This window comes from Chinchilla lanigera, unplaced genomic scaffold, assembly GCF_000276665.1.
Source record: "Chinchilla lanigera isolate Chin_1 unplaced genomic scaffold, ChiLan1.0 scaffold00006, whole genome shotgun sequence".
Classification (NCBI taxonomy): domain Eukaryota; kingdom Metazoa; phylum Chordata; class Mammalia; order Rodentia; family Chinchillidae; genus Chinchilla; species Chinchilla lanigera.
The window spans coordinates 1,204,572-1,222,827 of NW_004955407.1; the positions used below are offsets into that span (position 1 = coordinate 1,204,572).

At 34.9% G+C, this 18,256-nt stretch overlaps 1 protein-coding gene across 4 annotated transcripts in view; it reads right to left on the minus strand.

Annotated features, from left to right (window-relative positions):
* The window catches only part of Epha6 (EPH receptor A6), an 822,128-nt gene extending 806,157 nt beyond the window's left edge, over positions 1 to 15,971 (minus strand). For all 4 annotated transcript variants that reach the window (XM_013503527.1, XM_005375499.2, XM_005375500.2 and 1 more), the window contains exon 1: positions 15,905 to 15,971. The gene's annotated coding sequence lies outside the window, so the exon portion shown is untranslated. The remainder of the gene's footprint in view (positions 1 to 15,904) is intronic.
* Positions 15,972 to 18,256: the final 2,285 nt, after the last annotated feature.

An 18,256-nucleotide genomic window follows, 5' to 3' on the forward strand; every position in this document is an offset into this window, starting at 1 on the left:
AGCTAGACACACCACTGATCAAAGAAATCAGACTTCCTACCCAGTCTCTGACCTGTAGCCAGTTATAGCGCTTCATGTATTATTTGGGGTCAAAGAAGCAAAATGAGAAACAGATACTCCACTGTGTCCACTTGTTCTTCACACCCACACTACAGCTTCTGCATAACAGTGAGAGGACCAGCTAGAGGACTGTGAGGATGTCACTAATCAGCTGTCCTCTCTCTTAGCAAACAATTCTTTGAACCAATCTTTAAAGGAACATGACAGGGACAAATGGGATACTTAATTGCACTGCCATACTCCAGAGCTTATTTTTATGGCAAAACCACGTTATATGAAGCTACTAATCCAAAAACCTTCATTCTGTACATACTGAGGGGTTTCCAAAATTGAACCTCTCTTTCTATGCTTGTCGGTACAGACGTAGTCTTTGTTCCTCAGAAGCCCCCTTTCTTCATTTCCAACTTCCTAAATGTCTATATTTCTATGTCTATATCCAGTATCTCTCTTTTTCCTTCTACTTTAGTTCTTTTCTTATAACTGAGGACTCCAAAGCATATTCCTGAAATATTCTTCTTCTGACACATCTTTTATTATAAGTGATTCCCATACAATGATCTTTGAAAACTGAGTTTTCAGTTATTCGAAACTAAGAATTTTAAAATGAAAATTTTGATACTTTTGCCTCAAAAGGGTGTCATGTTGGTTAATTTTTTAAAGTTTATTTTTAGCATACTTTTAATGATATTCTGATGAGTTTTTGTATTATTTAATTTCATCTGCAGTAATCTAACCAATTGGAATACAAAAGATGGATATGCAAGAATAGCATTTAATTCATTATGGTAGCTTTACTGTTCACTATAAATCACACATGGAGCTTCTCCCCTTTGTGCAGTTTTACAAAACAGATGTCAATTGGCACAGTCATCCATCTACAGTAGAAACTTTGCTCTTGTTTCTTAATACTACTGTGAAATATTAACGACTATGACTGAGAGAAGTTATATCCAATCATCACTTTTTTTCTTTGCTAAGGCCAAACAATTACTTCAATTACCAATGAAACTATCAGTACATTAATAAATACCTAGCAGAACTAAAAGGTCTGGTTATACTTATTATCCTAAAGCAGTGATGGCAAAACTTTCAGAGATCTGAATGATATAAACAGCCCACTTTGACACACATGCTGCAGGTTTGTCACCACTGTAGTGGGACAATTAATAACAGCACTTGCCTCATTCACAGTAGGAAACTATTTGGATAATGATTTCTTTTAATTTCTCATGACTTACAACATGGGATAAACTAAAGCCTCACAGTGGGAAGCATTGTGATCACAAGGAATTAAGGGAAAAATATTATCCATTTCCATTATGCTGAACGTCATACCTAAATTGTGAATTAAGATTACTTCCTGAAATTAGAAAAAAATCTGCAAATTTCCAATTCCTTTGTTTACATTCCTGTCTGTGGTTATATTTAATAGAATTTCTTCAGATTAAGTAAAGATATAATTTTCCCAGAAAATAGGACTACTGTTTATAATCAAATAGTAAAGGAGAAGACATAGGTTAATAATAATAGCAAATAAAGACATAGTTAATTTCTCAGAACACTGCCCTTAGCTTTCCAAGTTCTTCTTGTTGAGAATACTGGGTGCTATCCTTGAAGAAAGAGTATTAATCAACAATGAACAAAAGTATGATTAACTGTACATTCAGTTGGACTATTTTCACTTTACTGTACTATAAAAATTAACATATTGATTTGTAGCAGATTAAAAACTGTCACACAAAATTTATGTACACCTACAATTTGTAAATGTTACCTTATTTTTAAATAGGCTTCTCTGCAGATGCAGTCAAAATAAGATTATAGTGTTTTAGAGTAAATCCTAACTCTGATGACAAGAATCATTATAAAAAGACCGAATGCAGACTCAGACACATAGAAAAAAGATGGACACGTGCAGACAAAGGGAGAAGACACAGTGGTGCACCTTTCTAAGCTATGGTATGGGGAACACTGGTGATAAACACTACAAAGTCATGAAGGGCAAGGAAAGATTCTTTCCTCAAGCCTTGAGAGGAACTATGACCTCGACAATACCTTCATTTCAGATTTTTGGCTCTGAACAAAAGAGAGAGGATTAAACATCCTGTTTCCTTAAGATCAAATGTGAAGAGTCAGAAGCAAAGTGTGCTAGTACTAACAAGATCTGCTTTAAAACAAAATCATAAGTAAACAGATTCTATAAGAAACAGTTGGTCTTCTAACCACATAGCAAGGTTACTAGTCAAACAAATACTGGTGCAGAGCAATCTGCAGAAGTAATTTGGCAACAAGGCTCTGAACCAGTCTAAAGAAATCTAACCCAGTGTAAGTAAACCAGTAAAACCAATAATTGAAAGATAAAGTATATATGGATGAAAATATATCTGAAAAGATCAATAAGTATATTTAAGACATGAATGATAAAAATGATGGAAAAATTTTTTCTACATAAAATTTAAAACTAAGGGGGCCAGAGGCAAGAGTATCACAAGTTTGAGCACAGGTAATGCAACTTGTTGACTTAACAAAACTTGGTCTCAGAAGAAGAGTAATATATAAATATGTATATATAATTTTAAAGGTCTAAGGATATAACTCAGTACAAAGACCCTGGGTTCAATCCCCAGCACCAGAAAATAAGCCAACATACATAAATAAATAAATACAAATAAAGACAAAGGACAGAGTAAAATGAAACAAAAAGAAGATGGGACATAGTAGCAAAAATAACCAATCAGTATTTTTAGAAATGTATAATACATATTAATTGGAATAAAATCAAGGCCAGGCTAAAGACTACCCTAGATAAAAAAGTGATTAACAAATTAATTGTACACTAAAAAAAATTAAAATGTGCACTATTGTCAAAACACAACACTAATAAATTATCTTGCTTTACCTACAAAAAGGAGAGAATTTAACAATTATGAAAGCATTGTTAGGAGAAAATTGGAATTCATTGGGAGGAACACATCTTTATGACGTTCTTGCTGGGGAGGAAACAATAAGCAATATCATCCCATGAGTCATAAAACTAAAAGTGAGTTCTGAGACTTTAGTCAGTGGTATAATAAAAATGCCCATCATTTATTCCATCAATTTCCCTCTATACAGGACTTCCACTGATATGAACTGACATATGGCTCTTTCTGGGCCAATGCACTATGAGAAATGATGTGTCAGGTTTGGGCCAAAGCACAGAACAGTACACATGCATGCCAGCCCACAATGACTCATCTTATACTTTAAATCACGAACATGTCAAATAAATAAGTATTCTACGTCAGGACAAGTTAAAACTCTTTCAGGCAAATCAGGGCTTATGGTGTCCTAAACAATTAGTATAGCATTTATCAACAGAAGGAATAAAAAAGTAAGTACAGTATGTTGGGTGTACACATTTACTTGCTGTAGATTTATAATGTGGAAATTTCTTAGAGATATTTCACACTGGTATTTATGAAGATATTCTTTCTAACTTATACTAGACACTAGTATACTTAATAAAATACAATTAAATTAGTAACATTATTAAATGAGCTATCTAAATGAACAACACATATTAAATTTAGTTCTTCAAAGCACAGTATTCAAAATTAATGAACAGTCAAAGAAATGTGTATGTGTTTACTAGTATAACATATCCTAGTTTCATGTGTTTAGTGGAAAGACTTCTCTAATTTCACTGAAGGATTTTTGTAGATATTGCTTCTTAATTATGGAGGCGATGGAGACCGAGTTAAGCATCACGTTTATTAGCCAACAGGGTTTGCTTTGCTGAAATAAAACAAAGTCAAACCACTATAACAATCTATTCTGCTTAGTATGGTACATTACTTCAAAATACTAATTGCATGGAATAGAGATTATAAAAGCCTATTTAACATTTAACGCTGACCTATGCTTTTTGAAAGCATGATTGGATAATATAAATTCTCTAAATTTTGCAGTCTATCTATCAGCCATTAAAGATCCATATGTTCTACTTTTTATTTTCATCTTAACAACAAGGTGCAGGATTAATAACCTTCTGGGGTTAATATTTCCCACATGGATTCAGATCATCAACTGTTCTAAACTGGTCATTAATTCTTTGAAAGTATATTATGTCTTGATTAGTGTTGCTCAAATAGCTTTTAAGTTTTTTATAGTCTTTTTATTTTGTAGGTAACCACCTCCCCGTCCACCTTTAAACTTTCATTTTAGTGAGGAAATTGATAATGAGAAAATGAACTAGACTGTATAAAATACAAAAATTATATCAAATGTATAAACTTTTCTACCTGTACTCAAGAAAAATGGTTTATAATCATTTATTCTTTTCCTTTACAGCTGATTCTCCGTGAAGATATCTTTTTTTTTTAAATTGATGCTGATTGTGTATCTTTTTTCTTTTATTTTTGAGGCAGGGTCCTGCTATTTAGTTCAGCCAGGCCTTGAATTCACTTTGTATCCCAGGCTGGCCTTGAACTCATGGCGATCTTCCTGCCTCAGCCTCCCAAGTGCTAGGATTACAGGCATGTACCACCAAATGGATTGTGTATCCATTTATCTATCTGAACAACTTTTATTGAGTATTTGTCATAGGTAGTCATTATGTTGTCCAATTCACATAAATATGAAACATTCAATCCATTATTCCAACAAGTCATAATCTATTAGGAGACATTTAGATAGTGTGAGATAGATCCTATGATAGGCACTGGATTTCAGGATCCTAGAAATGGTATTTCCTATTTAACCCTTTCATAAATGTTATAGAAAAAGGAGAATCTTCTGTGCCTTACAAGACCAAGAAGAGAAAGCAAGATAAAAGGATATCTGTATGTCCTGGTTTTGTACTTAGAGGTAAACTCACTTATAAATGAAATGGTTTATAAATAATTCTAATGATTCTAGCTAAAACAATTAGAACACACTGATAAAAAAACAATCTGAGCTTTAATTTTACAACATCAGAATTCACTTAAAACCTGGAAACTTTTCTTGGACATAAGAGACAGGAAGTTAAAGCTTTGTAAGTAACAGTATAAAACACACAGAGAATAAAGAAAACTATATCAAGTTAAGGAGATTTGGCATAAGGAAGGCCATATCTTTTTAAAAAAAATACATGTTTACAGGAAGTCATTACAAAGACTGCATATTAAAAAGCAGCAGAATGACCAAAAGTGAATTCCATGCATACTGCACAGAGAATGAGGGTAATTGCATATTCACAAACACTTTATATCTGATTTCTTAAGTCACTGTTATCTGCTTTTCCATTATTTCTCTTCCTTACCATAGAATGAATGTAATCATTTCACAATACCTGCTCTTGCAGTGATTCATTTTCTCTGCAGAAGATGCTATACAAGAAGGAATGTTCTGAGATAGTAGAGAGAGAGGTGACACAAATCATAGCTGCTTATATATTAAATATTTAAAATTTTATGGACTGTAATAACCTATGCACATTCAGTCACCTATTTCTCCACATTGCCTGCATGCAGGGGAGGTTATTTACCCATGCATGAGCTGATAACAGAAATTCAGCAGCTCTGGATGATTTACATTTTCCTGTGTACAGGAAAATTCTACCTTGTACAGCCTCTCATTTTTCCTGGTTGGCCTCAAAATAGTTTCACTCCTTGTTATTATAACCATTACTCCTATTACTATTAGTTTTTCAATCTGCATCTGCAATGTTTCACCCTAAATGAACTGTGGAGAAGGACATTCTTTAGTTACTCTTTTGTGTATTGCCTCAGGCCTGACCGAGCCTTGATTGTTGGGTTCTGGAGGAAGTCTAGCAAAAGTATTGAAAACCCCAGGGTCAACACTAATTGCTTTGCTGAGATATCCCCTAGGGAATGATAAAGTGATGGCTAATTAGTCAAGTCTTGTTTACTGTCCTTGCTAAATTAGTTGAGAACCTCCCATTTGCACAGCTGCTTTTTTGGTTCTTTTTGAATAAAGAGTCACTGAAACTGGTATTTGTAGCGGCAGTCCGAGAGGCTGCAAGCCCCCTGATCCGAGAATTTTGGCTCTCTTGGTTTTCGTTTTTTCTGACTTTATATGCATCCGCGGGTACCTCCCGCTGGGGACCTGACACCCTGAAGAGAACGACAGTGAACATAATTCACTTTTGTGTAAACGGACATGTAATTGCACTTATCTGCGGAGTACAACATGGTGCTCCAGCAACACATATACAGTGTACAGTGGTCAAATCTGGTAATTTACTTTAGGGACACCCAAGAATTCAATATAGAGGTTAAACAACGAGACTGACCTGCAGGTACTGAGTACTCCACAGTTTCCTTTTATCACCGTTTTTCCTCTGCATTACTATCCTCCCCTCTTACTATTCAATGCTGCCCCTTAACTGTATTTCCCTACTCTCCTTGAACCGATACTTGCACATGAGCGGTGTACATGTACCCTACGCTGTCCCTTCTCTGTGTACGGCTAATGTAACCTATGACAGAATTTTCTGGTTTCTATGCCCCCTTGTTTTAACTGAGAAATACTAAATTGCAAATACTAAATTGCAAAATAAGGAATCTAATTTGTTTAGCCATTATGGAAGTACATGTGTGAGAAGTGATAGGTAGCTTGCTAGCCAATGAAATGAACGTCTTCAATTAAGATGTCCAGGCTTGTTTTTCTAAGACATGCTTGAGGGAGTCGGGCACCACACCACTCACTATAACCAGAGATACTTCTCAGCAAGGTTTTTGTTCAGACGACTTACCTTGACAATGCTTTTTAGAGTGAGAAACACTTTAACATTTCTAGTGTACTTATTTCCATAAGGTACTTTTGACTACATTTCTCTGTATTTTATGCCTAATCAACTAGTAATTAATTACAGATACGTAATTAAGTCATAGGTATATATGCATTACAAAGAAATCCAAACGAGATACACTTTGGATCTTTGGTTCTTAAAAGAAAAGGATAGATGTTTTCTAAAATGAAAACCTATTGAAACAATCTAAACACACACCAAATATTCTAATGCCAGTAAACATGCTAATGTGCACAATTATTTAGTTTTGCAACATCATTTTGTCTTCGTAGATCAATTAACATTTTAAATACTTTTCAATAATTATGTATCTTCTTACACAAAATCTATGTCCCAACAATGCTACAATGTGGTCACTTTTACCACATTGATAATTTTATTCTTTCTCTACTGATAATCAATGCTGAATATTAATCCATAGTTATTTATGTCCTGTAATGGCTAAAAGTCCTAAAGTTAGGATCTAGATGATTCTGGTTTTAAAACCACTTCCTTTAGTAAATCTCAGCAGCAACTTGGAAAGGTTCTGAAATTTCTCTCAGGCTCAGTTTTCTTCATCTGTAACACAGTGCTGAAATTTTTACATTACATATTTATGTAAACCTGCACAGCACAGGAAACCTCTAAACTATTCTTACATCCATGAATCTGTAATATGTAATGACAACAATCTCAAGCACATAAAGCCATAAAATCTTGATATTTTAAAGTGGGAAGACTGGAAAATAAAGCCAGTTATACAAACTATGAGAAAAGTTAAAGTATAAAGAAATTTAGACAGTTCACTGTTGGAGGATAGAAGGTTAGAGAAAATTAAGTAAAATCATAATTGTACTTAAGCAAATGTAGCACATTACATAATGTGTGAGATTGTTGAAAACATAAAATTTTGTCCAGTTAGCATGGGAGGAGCTTAGAATTGCTTTTTCTTCTCCCCAAAATGAAAATGTGAATGAACTAGAAAAATCAACAACTCTTTCTAGAGCAGTTGGAGAAATGAAATAAGAATAAGCACCACTCCCAAAGTTGGAGAAACATACAGACAAATTCAGAGAATCACAACGTAGGGCAGAAACATACCAATAAAAAGTACTGTAGGAGTCAGTGACTGGATAGGAATTAAACTGTAATTGACACTTTCCTGGTGACTCAGTGGGAACACTAATTCCAATGCAGTTAAAAAATCCAGGGGGATACAGTTATGCAAGCTCCACACTTTCATGAATTCTACTTCTGAGGACTCTATCAGGCGCCCATAATAAATGTCAAAGAAAAATCTGTACTTGTGGAAGGAGAGGAAAAGAAACACTTTGAGATACGCCAAAGCCTTCTGTTTGTCCATTCTGTTCTCAGGAGAAACTATTTTACCGAGACTAACCTGTTGGGTGTCATTACGACCTAAGACGACTGTGGGAAGGAAGGTACCAAAGTCTAGCTTCCTCCAGCCACCATGTTCCACCTAACACAGTGGAAGGTGCAGGAAACCTAAGAAGCACTAGGAAAAGTCACACTCTAGGGCACAGTGTCAACAGAAGTCTAATGCCTAATCATGGGCTGCTAGAGTATTCCCCTCCTAACACCTAATCACTACGTTACTAAGTAGCCAGTTTATTAAACTTCCTTATCCCCAGGACATTTGTCCACTTTTCAACTAAAATTTATCATGCATATTAAATGGCAAAAAGTGCTTGAAAAGACGAAGCAAACATTAAAACAGAGTCAGAGATGGTAGTAATGCTAGAATTACCTGACCACAATTTAAAAAAAACTGTGTCTAATACACTATGAGTTTTATCTTAAAAGTAGACTGTATGCCAAAACACCTGGATAGTATAAATAGAAGTGAAAATTCTAAGAATCGAAAGAAAGTGTGAGAAGAAAAAATTGTAAAACAGAAAAAAAGCATTTGATGAACATATCAGAACAGCAGACATGGCTAAGAAAAGAATCGCTCTGGGATTTGTGAAATGTCAATTCCAACTTTCAAATCTAAAAAGCAAAGAAAATAAGACCAGAGTAACATCATACCCAGGAAGGCCATAAACAAAAGCTGTATTACAAAGTTCGTTACATAAAAAGCTATTATTACAAGGAAAGTTAGAAAGCTCAGGATAAATGTCAGAAAAAAGCACCTATACCTAGTCATATCATATTCAAAGTACAGAATATAAGAGAATAAAAAAATGTAGAACAAAACCAGAGGCATAAAACACATATAGCGGGACAAACATAAAAAATATTCAATTTTCCAGAAAACAGTAAAGCAAGAAGAGTGTAGAATGGAATACATAATTCCTTGAGAAGGAAAAAATGAAATACAAAAAGAAAGACTGTCGGCTAAAATCAACCTCTCCTTTAATTTGTGGGTGTTAGGTATTATGTATCAGCAATAAGAGATCACCAAGGACCAATATGAAAATTGCTACCAGAGATTTGGGTCACTGGTGTGATTATACCTGACAATGTGGTTCACAACCCTTTCCCAGTGGTTTGCAGGAAAAGTTTGGAATGGCTTGGAGCTGAGGCTACAGAAACTCTCGAACGCTGTGAGCAGACCCTTGTGAACAACTCTGATTCAGCAGACCAGAATGCTAATAGGAATGCAGACAGTAAAGGCTGCCCTTGAGATTTTAGAAAGCAGTGCAAATCCTATCCAGAAATGGAGACCAAGTACCTTACATTCTGACAAAGAATCTGTCTAAATTTTGTGCCTGTCTGGAGACTGAGGGACGCTGTGCTTAAGAGTGGTGAACTAATGGATCTGGCGGGGGAAATCTGAAAGCAGTGTAACATCAAGCTGCTGGTTTCTTTTAGCCAGATGCAGAGTGAGTATCAGGAACATAAAACAGAGCAGAAAAATCTGAATAATTCACACCTTGACCAAAAAAGAAGTGTGTGTAAGCTGAGGCCAAAGGAGGCATGCTTACATGCCAAGTACTTGGAACCTGGACATGAAGAAATATGTCTTGAAGACATATCATGAAACACCAACACCCAGTTGCAGGCCTAAAGGTGCAAAAGTGTGAACTTTTTATTTAAGAGAGCCCCTGAGCCTCTGCTCAAAAAGGTACCTCAGAAATTGGTTCTCTAGGATACATTCACTGTGCTCATCCACCTACATATTCAGAGGCAGGTACAGGCATACCACAGGAGCATGCTGGCAGCACAACTTGGACTTATCTATACCAGTGAGGTTGAATCTTACAGAGCATTCAGTGATAATGAACAGCTGCTGCGGCACACAGGTTCGCCACCACTGCTGTATGTGATACTGTACTTTTCCATTAATTTTTGATAAATTTCATAAATTTCAACCGTATTGTTCCGGTGAAAATTAAACTTTGAATACTGAAAGACTTATATATAAGTTCAGTATAATGATGCAAAAAAGATATGATCTATCATGTATACATTAAAGACAAACTTTTAAAACTTACTTCTTAGTAACCAAAAGTGAAAATCAGAAGATAAAATGTTTTTTCACTAAACTGTTACTATACGTAAAAATAAACAATGACATTACTATTTCAGATGAATTGATGGTGTGCTCAAAAGCAAACGGTGTCAACGATAAGCACAGTATTACACCTAATTTTAGGTTTAAATTAAATAATATATAATAAAACTATTATGGAATGATATATTGTAATTATCAGGTTTTATTCAAGTATAATTACTGCTAATAACAAGTATGTGGCTACTAAAAAATGGTGCTTATCTTTTCAATTATGGTATCAAAATTTTTAAAAACCACACAGCTATTAAATTTTAAGAAGTTATCAAACAATTACTGAAGCTCAAAGAAAAAATAGGGTTTTAATTACAAAAGTCCTTTCTATATTGTGAAAAGCCTTTTATTTTTCTGGTTCAGAGCAGTTGCTTACTACTAGACAGAGTTAATGTTAAGCCATGATAGTCCAGTATGATATACCCGCTGCTGTGTGGCATAAAACGGGGGCATGGTCTGCAAGAGCTATTAGAGTTTGGAATATTATATTTAACTACAGGTCCTGCTATTATTACTGTATTTTATCCTTTCATTTATAATGCTCTATAATGGCTAAAACTAAATCAAATAAGTAAAAAAACCATCAAAAAGGCACAGACACAAGAGTTAATGTTTCAAAAACATTTATATAATTCTACATTTATTTTCATAATATAAAAATAATTTTAGGAAATATATTCTTCAATTTGTTCTTCTGTACCACACTACTGCATAGACAGTGTGTGTGTGTGTGTGTGTGTGTGTTTTGGCTTGTTTTAATTAGCATTAAAATCACTGTCTCATTTCTAGGAGTCTTTAAAAAGTGAATCTAGTCCTTCAGTTGTTTCAGAATAAGACAGGCTTAACCAGTAATTAGCTATTCATAACGAACAGAAAAGACAAAGCATATGCCTATACTTAATGGAAGTGAAAACGCTTCCTTATTAACTTAGAACTTCTATTGTGCTACAGAAAAAATTTTATTTATGCCCGCTCTTCTGTCGATTATCATGATAACCTGTTTGCTAGATCACATAATACTGACCTAGTGTATTATACTGACAGATACAAAGGGAAGAAGCACTAAGTTCTAAGTATTCTGAGTTCTGCAGCACAGAATTCTTCACTTTAGGCTGAGAATACAGTGTGAAAATTTAATGAACACTGGTTCCCCAATTTTCTGATGTACTCAATCTCTTCTGAACTAGTCTTCAATCATATATGCAACCATCAGCTTCAACCATAAGCTTCAGAAATATAATCAGTTAACTTTATTCCCAATACATCAGCAATGCCATGTAACCTACATTTTGAGCATATTTTCTTTCCATTTTCTAGAGTCATTCATTCCAATGACTCTAAATTACTGTATCCAAAGGATACAGTACTTCAGTAATTTTTGGTTGTTTAAGTGAATTCAGTAAGTTTTTTTTTTAATTTTTTTACTTTTACTTGTTGGATCTGAGATATGCAATATTTAGATCAATTAAGACACTGAAATTCTGTCTTTCCTTTTATAATTTAGCCCATGATCACAGCCTTACTTTCTACTAGATCCCTTCATTCCAGCCAAATGATTCTCAGCACTACTAAAACTTAGTACTCAAGCATTATATAAGAACTGAAGTACAGCAGTTACAAATAACGCACACGAAGAGTGCACATGTCATACCTCTGTGCCTTTGCGCCAGTCATTCCCTTTGCCTAGAAGATGACGTTTTCAGATAACGTGTGGCACAGTTTATAAAACAAGAGGTGATACTTTTCTTCGCAATCCCAATTTCCTATCCCAGAATTAATCATTTCCTTTAATATCCCTTCACAAAACATTATACAAAGTTACATGAGGACACTTTCTGTCTGTGTAGAGAGACCACTATAAAGAATGCTTTAGGCTGTAATATCTGTCATAAGCCTGCTAATGGCACAAGGCACAGAGGAACATAAAATAGAACTTCATTAAGTTAAATTCTGGATAATATTTTAAAAATAATATATTAAATGCTCATACAAGAAAATGTTTCAGAAATTAATATATTAATTTATTTATATAATTAATATATTCTGCTTTCACCTTTGGAAGCCTAAAATAACATCATTTGCTCAGGACTATTCACCCATTTTCCAAGTTTACTGAAAGAGATGCGCAACTCTTAGTTAAATGGCCATGGATGGTATTGGCACAGGCATGTTATGAATGCCTACTCCTGTACGTACTATGGCATGATACTACTGGCCAAATGGCTTTCTAAGGGAGGAGAAGGAGAGGGGGAGGGAGAGGGACACAGACCGACCTATGGAAATACGGGTTAAATTTCTTATACTTTACATAGTACCTCATAGGTTTACACAAATAGTTTTAGTCTTTATATCAAGACAATATTTTCAACTAAAAATTATTCCTAGAAAACACACTTTTCACAGAAACATCAGATAAACTGCATACCACAAATTCTCTACTATGACTACACTTTTGTCACCCATAATATATTCATAAATCAACTCAATTTGTGCCTAAAATGGTTAAAATATCCATTCAAATTAGCATGGGTTAATGAAGCAGATAATTTTAAAACTATATTTCAAATATGTTCAATTAAATGATTTCAAAATATATATAATAGGGGGTTTTTGTGTGCTAGGAATCGAACTCATGACCTCGTGCTTGCCAGGCAGGATGCTAAGCTGCATCTCTAGCATAAATAACAGTTTAGGTGTTATAAACTGATATATGGGCCCCAAAGATTTTAAAGTTAATCTGTCTTTAGATCTAAATTATTTCCATTTTTGCATTTTAGTAGTTTTTTCAAAGTTCTTCCTTTTAGTGGTTAGTATCCTATTTGCTTTAGCCTATAAGTAGAATTATATAGAGCTCCATTTTTACAAATAGTTAATCCTTTTCACTACAAGGAATAATTTCAATACTACTTCTCTCAGTTCTCTTTTACTGAGGGTTAGGTTAGGTTATACAGCATCATCCACACACACTCTAAACTTAGGCCCTGTTCTCCAATTTTCAAATATGCCTACTGTTAACATTTTCATATACGTTGCTTGGGGAAAATCTAAAAGTAATGTGGCTCATGTTATCAGTAGTGTTTCTGTTTAACTATGTATTTGACACACTTTTCAATGTCTGAACACACGTTAGTTTCCCCTCCATAATCTAATTTCATAGGTCATCAATCTTTTTTCTTACAGAGTAGAATCTTAGAAAAATTAAAAAGCAACTTGCTGTGAAATGACCATCCACAAGTGTTCAAGATTAGGGCATGTTTGGCTAAGGACTTTGGTTGTACTACTTCCTAGCTCTGTGACCTTGTAAAACTTAGTTTTACATGTATAAATTGGGATGCTATACTTGATATATGGGACTAATGTGAGTAAAATGTCTGAAGCAAAGTCTAGTATGTGATAATAAGTTTTTACCATGTCTTCCTTTATTCTGTCCTTTACTTTGTAATACAGTCTTCTCTTTCCCTTCTTCTTTCTTTTCTCCTCTTGGTAATCTTAACATGCAGCACCCAAACTGTGTATTTATACTACCACTATAATTATCAAGGGGGAAAATTTGAATCAGTCAAATATAACACACAAAGGGAAACAGTGTTCCTACATGAGTCAGAATTACCTTAGCATGAGAATTCATCATTCACCACTTGGCTATTAGTATTATAAAATACCAAATATCTGTTGGCCTGATATGTTCTTATGTTTTTTCTAACTAGGATTCTCCATCTGGGAAACAGATCTAAGACATACCTCAAAGGACGCCTTTTATTGCAAAAATAAAATGTGAAATGCTTAGGGAAAATGTCTGTCAAACAGAATACTGTGGGGTAAGTGACACTTCCTCAACAGTTCTGCCTCGCTTTCCAGAACACATTAAAGTAGTTGAGCACTTAAGAAAAAACAAAAACCAAGCCGACAGCTGCAATTTCATCCGTGGCTGTGAGTCTGGAATTCTGGTCTACGGTCTTCTCTGAAATGAAGCTTGATCAAGCTGAACATAATCAGGAGAGCTGGAAATAACATTTTTTCCATAAATGATTCTTGGCTATGATCTATGAAGCCAGGGGTAACAATTTTTCTGGAAATGAAAAACAGGGGTTCTAAACTATCTAATTACTGGTTAAATGTTTACTGAGAAAAAATATATATATTCTCAAGAGATACAGATCTTGAGTCTCTTACGACATAAGAGACTCATTTCTTTTTTTTCTGGCTTTTTTGTTTTTGGTACTGGCAATCGAACTCGGGACCTTGTGCTTGCCAGTCAGGCTATATCTTGCTGCTGAGCTATATCCCGGGCCCAAGAGACGCATTTCTTAATGATGAACAGGACCTACTCAATGTTTATTAATTTTCATAGAAATAAGAGGATGAAGATAAAATCACAACCTTACTTTGTTATTTCACAGAGACAGTTTAATGAGAGATTTATTAGAGAAAAAGAAAATTAAAAATAATAAAAATCACTGAATATAAAATAAGTCTAAAGCAAATAAGGTGTTGAAGAGAAGAGTCAACTCAATTTTTAGGTAAAAATACACATTTAATGAATAACTTTTGACATAAAACATTAAATCCAAATAACAGTATTAGAAAACTCTAAAAAGTAAAATCATATGAGTCTAATTTCCACATTTAAATTTGAAGATATAATAGAAGAAGCAATATAAATAATATCAACAAAGAATATATTAAGAAAATATAATTTCCAAGAAAAGAAGTTGAAACAGTACAGTAGAAAACATGACTGTTTTATTGCTGAATATTCTGTTTAAATTGAAAGGATCTAAGCAAAAATCTTTAAAAACAATCCTTTCATTTTGGCTTGACATGCAAAGTAGAATGTAAAAGCAATTCAGAAAAGATAAAACAAAACTTCAAGTGCAACCCTAGCTGAAACCTCACTGTTTGGAAAACTGTATCAGGAAAATTACACATTGCCACAAGTCTTCAAAAGCAACTTGGGGCTGAGAATTTAGCTCAGTGGCACAGCACTTGCCTGGCAAGCGCGAGGTCCTGAGTTTGATACCTGGTACCGGAACAAAACAAAACAAAAAAACACAAAACAACAACAACAACAACAAAGCAACTATTTCCAGTGAACAAAAACCTAAATACAAAGTATTTTTCTGTTAAATTAAAATATTGTTTCAGTAGATTCATATTTTATTACACAACCAAATTTTTAATATTTGTAGAATCTACTCATGAAACTCTTAATTTTATTTCTGCAAATTTACATAAGATTATAATATATAACATTTATATAGAAAAGTGTCCTGATATTACATATAGAAATTTATTGCTAAGGAAAATTTGTATGGTTGGAATTCCAACATTGCTATGTATAAAGCACAACAATTATTATGATATAGAACAAAGCAGGATATTTACATACAATTCCCATCAACTCACCGTTTAATTATATTTTAATCTTTTACATGAGACTTTAAACTTTATAGCAAAACTGCTATTAAACAGTAACAAAAATTCATATTTATTTCATTCCCTAAAACCCAAGAAGGAGGAGAATTTAAACATAAACTTACCCCATTTAACGGGTATGTCTTCCATCCCAGCTCTCCCAGTGCAATAGTTGTATCAAGCAACACAACTGGAAGTAAACAGATAAAATGTGCATGAATTACCAACTAAAAAATATGTTAACATTATTTACATCATTAATATCTACTATTAAAATCCACTATCATTAATATCCCCTTACTATTGAAAAATTTTTTCATATATATGAAATATTAGTGCATAATGCCAAAATTAAGTCATGATAAAATGCATGGTGATTAATTTTAAAAGCATTTAGGTTTAACAATGCTAAGTAAAATAAATAACTAAATAATAGAATTTAGTAACTATTTTAGCAGATTTTTAAAACTAGTATTAACTTTAAACTGAGGAAATACTCCACTTTGCTTATTTTCCCATTTTAAAATAGTCTTTTTATACTTTATTAACAAAAAAGCCACATTAGTTCTGCCTTCCTGACCAGCATGCAAGGCAGGCGAAACCTCCAGCACCCTCTGGAGTCTCCGTGGCTACCTGCCACACCCATAGTGTATCCCCCCAGGCTGGGCGAAAGGCTGGACATCTTCAGGAAGCTCGGTGAGTCTGGGCTCTGCCTGCCTGACCAGTCTGCAAAGCAGGGGAAACCTCAGGAACCCTCTGGGGCCTACGAGGCTCCCCGCCATACCCATAGTGTGTCTTCCAGGGCTGGGCCAATCCTTAGATAAATTTAGGAACCCAGTGAGCTACTCTGGGGCCTCCCCTACTAGGAGGTGAGGCATGCGGATCCCTGGACAACTTCTGGGGCCTTGGTGGTCACCGCCAGAACAACTCACACCCCTTGGTAGCTCAGCTGAAACCTGGACATAATCAGAGGCCTCAGGGAGTTCACCCTCACCCCTCCCCTTCCAGTGTGGGAAGCAGGCTCTGTCCTGGGCAATATCTGAAGCCTCCATGAACTCGATCTGCATCCCTCGATACTCTTGTGGAAGATGGGCTGAACCCCAGACAGTTTCAGGAATGCCAGCGAGCCTCCCCAGCCCTTCCCACACATTCCTGGGAGCCAGCTGAATGCAAGAAAGGTTGGGAGCATCTGGGACCCCACCTTGCCACCACTCACCAGCACAGGAGCTACACTGAGCACTGAGGATCTTCAGACTCTTGCCCTGATACTCACACACAATCAGAACAGTGAGACTGCACTACAGGGAGTCTCTGGTTCTTCAAAAACGACAAAACGAAGGAGCAAAATGCAATCCCAGACCTCCACATCACACAAAACAAGTCCAGGAGGCATCAACACAGAAGAGCCTGGAAGTCATACACCTGAAATTTCTGAAATGATAGCAACTGAAGTAAAGGAACAACTCTATCAGGCCACAGAAGGCATCAGATGGAAAATAATATCTCAGGTGAGAAAAGAAAGGACAACAATAATGAAAGAAATGTTCAGCATATCCAAAGATGACAGACAAGAAAATAGAAGAGCATAGACAACTCAGTGAAACCTTCAGGAAACAATACAGAAAAGAACTAGAAGGTATGAAACAGATGTAAACAGATATCCAGGAACTTAAAAATTCCATTGAAACCTTGCAAAACCTCCTGAACGAAGCTGAAGATAGACTTTCAGACCTTGTAGACAGCATTGCCACTAATGAACATGAAAGGAGGGATCTCCTAAAAACAACAAGGAACCAGGAAATAACAATTCAACAACTGCAAGACAAAGCCAAGCAAAACAATGTCAGATTAATAGGTATTAATGAAACAGCAAGTATCAACACAAATGACATAAAAAGACTATTTGCAGAAATAATAGCAGAAAATTTCCCAGGCATGGTAAAAGAATTGGACATCCAGATAAGTGAAGCATATAGAACTCCGGTTAATCATAACCAAAATAAATCTACCCCCAGACATATAGTGATCAAGATGCTGGAAACTCAACAAAAGCTCAGAATATTAAAAGCTGTTAGAGAAAAGAAACAGATCACCTATAAAGGAAAGCCTATCAGAATCACCACAGACTTCTCAACACAAACCATTAAGTCAAGAAAAGCATGAAGTGAAGTACTTCAGGCACTGAAAGAAAACAACTTCCAACCCAGATTGATGTAGCCTGCAAAGTTAACTTTCAAATTTAATGGGCAAATAAAATATTTTCATGATAAAGAACTGAAGAAATTCATAAGCACCAAACCAATCCTACAAAGAGTACTAAAAGATATACCAGAAAGAGATAAAACAGACCACCACTTCAAGAACAATGACAGAAAGGAACTAACAAGCAGAGCAAGCAAATAAACAGAGGGAAAAAGGAGGATCCAACAGCAGGAAAATAGCATGACAAAGATAAGCCAGTACATATCGGTTATAAC